Source organism: Macaca nemestrina, chromosome 8 (genome assembly GCF_043159975.1).
Source record: "Macaca nemestrina isolate mMacNem1 chromosome 8, mMacNem.hap1, whole genome shotgun sequence".
NCBI lineage: Eukaryota > Metazoa > Chordata > Mammalia > Primates > Cercopithecidae > Macaca > Macaca nemestrina.
Window position 1 is genome coordinate 142,331,066 of NC_092132.1, and position 6,000 is coordinate 142,337,065.

General features: G+C 45.9%; 1 protein-coding gene across 3 annotated transcripts in view; it reads right to left on the reverse strand.

The window, feature by feature from the left end:
* The window catches only part of TRMT9B (tRNA methyltransferase 9B (putative)), a 72,259-nt gene extending 67,176 nt beyond the window's left edge, over positions 1–5,083 (reverse strand). For 2 of the 3 annotated variants that reach the window (XM_011757292.2, XM_011757287.2), the window contains exon 1: positions 4,950–5,083. The gene's annotated coding sequence lies outside the window, so the exon portion shown is untranslated. Of the gene's footprint in view, positions 1–4,608; positions 4,929–4,949 lie in introns of those variants that run through there. The other variant, XM_011757288.2, reaches the window with a different exon arrangement.
* Positions 5,084–6,000: the final 917 nt, after the last annotated feature.

Sequence of the window (6,000 nt, forward strand, 5' to 3'; positions counted from 1 at the left end):
ATTTGTCAAGCTCTCCTACTTCACTAGCTTTGTGTTAAAGGGAACAGAGAAGAGAAATACATGGTTCCAGACAGTTGCTATTTCTTGTCTCTCTTGGCTACCTCTTTGCTGTTGTTAAAAATATCAACAAATATTCCCTGAAGTCAGAAATATGTTCATGTTTCAATTATTTCCATCTTCCACCTCACCATGAGAGAACACACCACTTTCTCTTCGAGTAACCTACTGTTCTGCACTTATAATAAAAGGACCATACTATCATAACCTTATTGTTATCCACCCCCTGGATGAATATCTTCTCTCATTTTCCAACTCCAAATATCAGAGGTAAATATAACACAATTTTGTTCAATAATCAAGACCATCCCTTGATGTGCTAATGTAATTTGTGAGTGCAAATGAACTGGTAATTTATTGCTTAAAAATAGAAGAGATCCAATCATATCTACTTCAATAGTTTGGAAAAAAAGGAATCTGACAGGCACTAGGGTATGAAATAAGTAATTAAAGTGAACTCAAGCATACTCTTATGTTATTCTCCAATAAACAAGTCATATCTATTCCTGTAATCCTTAAAATGAGCATGCTGAAAGTTACAGGGGAGAGAAGGATTTGGGAAAAACACAGATAATTCATCTGACGAAAGAACTAGCAAGCCAGGTGCTATTATTTCTCTCTTAGGACATTATTGTCTTCCTTTGTATTGTGGTTCATTAAATGAGTAGACTATCTGTGGCTTTGAGAAGGAAAAATAATTTTTTAAAAATCATTTTCCTAATATTTTACCTTGATGATGAAACCAAACCTAAGGAACATTATTTCCATTCAATTAGTACCACATGCAGAGACAGGCGCTTGGTAATTTTTAGTTACTCATTTGCTTGATGCTTTTTCCAGCAATTTCAGTTGCAAAAGGATAACATCCATCTGTTTGAAAAGGTAACTGGTTAGCAACTAACTCCTTTAAAAATTTTTTACAACATATCCTCTTACCTTTCCAAAGTCAATCTCTACCAGCTTTAAAAATAAATATTCTAGCCAAATCTTGGATGAAATATATTTTAGATATGTGTTAGGCATGATGGATTGTCACACAACATTCACTCCTATCTCCTTCAGGTGTGCATCCCTCTATCTTTGAGGCTAGAAACCTATAAGCTGCATTTCCCAGAGTCCCTTGCAGCTAGGGTTCTGGGCACAGTGTTCTTCCAGGGAGATGAGCAGGGTAAGAAGGAAGGTGGAGAGCATCTAAGGAAAACATTTGCTTCCTTGTTTTTGTTGTTGGTAGCAATGTTCAGTCACTAGCTTCCTAGGGTGGAGAGGCATTTTGCAGCAGCCTCTCTGATCAATGGAACATAGCCCGAAAGGTGCACCCTTGATGTTAGCAGTTCTAGTGGTGGTTCTGATTCCCATCCCCCAGGCTGTGGCAATGACAGCAGCAACCCTGGGGGCCAATCAAGCTTGCTGCCTGGGAGCCAAGACATGAGGCTCAGGCCAGGTCCCCTCCTCTACTTTCAGTTGCAACCTTCATTCCAACCTTCTTGTGAGCACCTAATTCTCATATTCAACCCCTTCATGCTTGAAATAGTTAGGATAGTTTCCATTATCTGCAACTTGACGGAGAAGAAAGAGAAGGTAGAAATGAGCACATTCAATATAGCAAGATGGGACGTCACACCCCAGAAGAACCATGGAAGTGGCAAAGGTTGTGCCTATTTGACATTCGCAGTTACACCTTTAAGAACAAAAAGCTCAAAGGCTGCACCTTCCAGGACTACCCAAATCAGGACTAACAACCCTTTAGGGCCTAGGGTTGATGCCGAGACATATTAACAAAGGCTGGGAAATAATCGTCCGGACCCCTAGAGAGAAAAGAAGGGAGGATAGAAGGGAACAGGGAAAAGCAAAGAGAAGAAAACCACGCATATGTGTGAAGAGGACCATACACCAAACCCCTCAAGTGCCCATCTCCCCCCACCACCTCATCATCATCTCTAAAAACAACCACAGGTTACTTCTTTAACCTAGCTGAGTCAAAGGCCTGTCTAGGGTGGAGGAGATGCAAGTGTGACAGCCTCTGGCTCCCAAAGGACACTGGTTACTAAGAGTACAACATACTCTATACTCTATGCTATAGGAGTATACTAGGAATATATTCAGTATACCCAGATGGGGAACTGAACCAGTAACCCATATATTCAGTTCTAGAGTCAATTAGGCAGCAACCTCTCTGCAGCCTCCAGGAGATGATATTTAGTCAACATATTCCTACTTCTTGTTATAAACCCCTCTTTATGACTGCTCACAATGTGCCAACTGTGTACTCAGCATTTTACACCTAGTCATTTGCTCCATAGCCACCTGGGGAGGTGTCATTATCTCCATTTCACAGACAAGGAAATGGCTCGGAGCTGGGCTTCAATCCAGGTGATCCAGTTCAAACTCTTAAAATGCTTTCTTTGAGTGGTTAGAAGTTTCTCTGGATGAGAAGTGAGTATCCAAAGTCAATGATGTTAACTCCTTTTGAAGACGTCTCCGCTAGGAGGTCTATGCAATGTACTTTCTCTATGGCATCAAGAGAAGTGAATCACAAAAGCTGAAGGACATTTAACTGGCCATTTGGCATCACTCTTCAGTCTGTCCTTAAATGAATTCTCCAGTTATCTTAATGCTTTCATGCCATTCTTTTCAGAAGAATTCCTAATTTATCTACAAGTGAAAACATAAGATTGCACAGACAAGTGCTGACAGCCTAATTTCAATAATGTATTATACCAGGGGCTTAATTGCAGTGAGAGCTTTCACTCAATTCCTGTTTAAAAATACAAATGAGAACTTTGACATGTAGTAAACACAGGCATTTAATTGCATTTTGCTCTCAACATTATGAGCCTGTATAGTGCCAAGTATGTCTTGCTTGTGTCTTCTTTAAAGCAATGATAGAGTCTTCTTCATAAATCTGTTTCAAATTGTGGAGACTAGTTCTCTAAAGGAGCATATAAATTCTTTACAAGTGAAATGCATTTAAGCATCCACATATCCACCTATCAGAAACACTATAAGGTCTGGTCTCTTCTTTACAACCCTTGCAATCTCCAGTAAGATATGGCTGTCAAAGATACACATACACAGAGATTTAAGATATACTGGGAAGATCCCTGCTCCCATTGACCTTCCAATTTAAGGCAGAGTTAACTATCCACACAGGGTATTCCCAATTTCACATCCCTCTGGTAAGTAAAATTTTATTAAAACCTTTGAACTACCTTGGAACTTTTTCCATATTAAGATATACACGCAAAACGGCACATTTCCAAAGGACATGATTACGGCAATTGAATCTTTCTAGAAAAAAAAATTTCTTTGGAGTTAGAAAAAGAGTGTATACAAAGCTCCCTTCTCAAATCTGATCAAATGCGTTAATAAAGCAGCAGTTCTTTGGCATAATTTCCTCAGTGACAAGATATGTCCCAACTTCTCAAGGTCTCCTTCAAATAAGTTATAGGTAACCAATGACCATCTGACAGCCACTTCCATTCTCCTAAGTGATCTTGCTATGAGCAACTCTAAGGCACCACTCATAATACTGGACAGTTCTTTACCCTGTATTTACCTTCAGCCAGTCATCAAGGACAGAGAAAGCTCCAACTCTCCCTTCCCCAAACTTCAAACAAGTTAACCATTCATTAGCTAAAAGATAAAGGCTTCCGAGGTGGGTGGATCATTTGAGGTCAGGAGTTTGAGACCAGCCTGGCCCACAAGGTGAAACCCCCTCTCTGCTAAAAATACAAAAAAAAAAAAAAAAATTAGCTGGGCATGGTGGTTTGCACCTGTAATCCCAGCTACTGGGGAGGCTGAGGCGGGAGAATCGCTTGAACTCAGGAGACAGAGGTTGTAGTGAGCCAAGATCGCATCACTGCACCCCAGCCTGGGCGACAGAGTGAGGCTCCATCTCAAACACAAACAAAGAAACAAACAAATAAATAATAAAAAATAGAAAGATAAAGGCTTCCATTTGCTGATGTCACATGAATAATAGCACTTTTAGTTGCTGAAACAGGGTTAAATGCCAATGGTTAGCTGTAATATTACCAAAATCTTAACCTAAAACAGTGTAGATATATTTTAGCTCTTTCTACACACTAAATTTTCAATGTACATTTAAATTCATGCCCACCACCTAACATAAAGCTCTGCAAGTAGACGTTTACAGCCTTATCTTCTTTCTACATAGAGCACTGTGGGCTCACATCATTTATCACAAAGAACCCAGGTAATATAAAAAGACCCAGCCGGGCCCCATCCCAGCACTTTGGGAGGCCGATGTGAGCGGATCACGAGGTAAGGAGTTGGAGACCAGCCTGACCAACATGTTGAAACCCCGTCTCTATTAAAAACACAAAAATTAGCCAGGCGTGGTGGCGGGTGCCTGTAATCCCAGCTACTTAGGAGGCTGAGGCAGGGGAATTGCTTGAACCCGGGAGGCGGAGATTGCAGTGAGCCGAGATCGTGCCATTGCACTACAGCCTGGGTGACAGAGAGAGACTCCGTCAAACAAACAAACAAACAAATCCCACACATAGCAAATAATATCATACAAATCCTTACCTTCCTATTTTGGCATTCCTTCTTAAACTGTATTTTCATCGTGAGTTTTGAAAACTTTCTGGCTTCAAGTTATCTTAGTTCTTTGCCTCTTACTAATTAAAAATCAGTTCCCCAGGGAAAGATACACGTGCACTCCATGAAAAAATACGAATCCATTTTAACCTTTAAGGCACTAGACATGTTCTTTATCTCTGAATTCTGATTTATCTGATCTCACACCCAAAGCACATCCCTCAATCCCTTACGGCATGGCAGTCTCGCCTCTTTTGATCGTATCTAAGTTTGCAAGGTAAACAGGCCACCCTGGGCTACCGAAAGGCAGGGGAGGACCAGGAACTCACCCAGGCGGCCGGACCCGGGCGCGGGCTCCGGAGCACGCGCTAGATGACTTGTCGCGCCCCCTCCTCCCCGCGGGCGGGCGCCGAGGCGGCGGATCTAGGGTGGAACAGAGGCTTCTCTCCGCTCCCCTCTGCAGACCATTGTCAGCGCCCGAGTCGCCGGCGCTTTCTGCACGGTGTGGGGACGGACAGCAGCTCTCCCGATGCGAGTAGTCACATTGCTGTCCCGCAGCCAGGGGCAAAAGCTGCTTTTGCATCAGAGCCGAGGGCTGCACCAGGTGTAACTTCCACCCCTTGACCTATTTTAGAGTGTGAGGATGAAAGGAAGAGGAAAAAATAGACGGAGGGCGCGCGGAGGAGCGGGCGGCAGGGTGCGCGCGTGGCCGTGGGGGAGCGCGCGCGCGGGCCGGGCTAGTGTAGGGGCTTCCAAAGAGAAGTTGCAGCGAGCCCCGGCCTCCCGCGCCTGGGCCCGCTCGGGGTTGCTTTGCTAGCCGCTCCTCCCGCCTCAGCCGCAGGCCAGCTTGGTCCGCCCTACTCCGGCGCCCCACGCGGGAAGCGCAGCTCCCGGGGATCCGGGGCTTTGGGCTGGCCCCGCGACAGCCGCGGGGAGACCGCTAGCGGCCCCCGCCCCAGTCGCCGTCCCCGCCTCCCCGGGCTGCCTTCACCTTTCGGGAGGCGGCGCTCCGGTTCAGCTGTCCGGGAACCCAGGCCTGCGGCGCCTCCGGGCAGGGAAGGCGGGTTGGCGGGCGGCGGAGCCGGGGACTGTCGCCTCCCCGCTTCGTTCCCTGCAATCGCCCCGCCCGAACGTGCCCGGGAAGTGAGGCTGGGCCGCGCCCGCCCGGCCGGGGACAGGGGTGACCTTCCGGCCTCCCGCCTTGCCCTTGTTGCCGATGTCTCTCGGCGTGGCCCGTCCTGCGTAGAAGACGCCCCGGCGGGCGCACCTGGTCGGCCCGAAGCGCATCAGCGTAGTACCTGGGGTGACGGCGACGTGTGACTTTAGCGAGGCTTTTCTCACTTAATTTTTACAGCCCCGGACTTCAGCGGAAATGCCCCC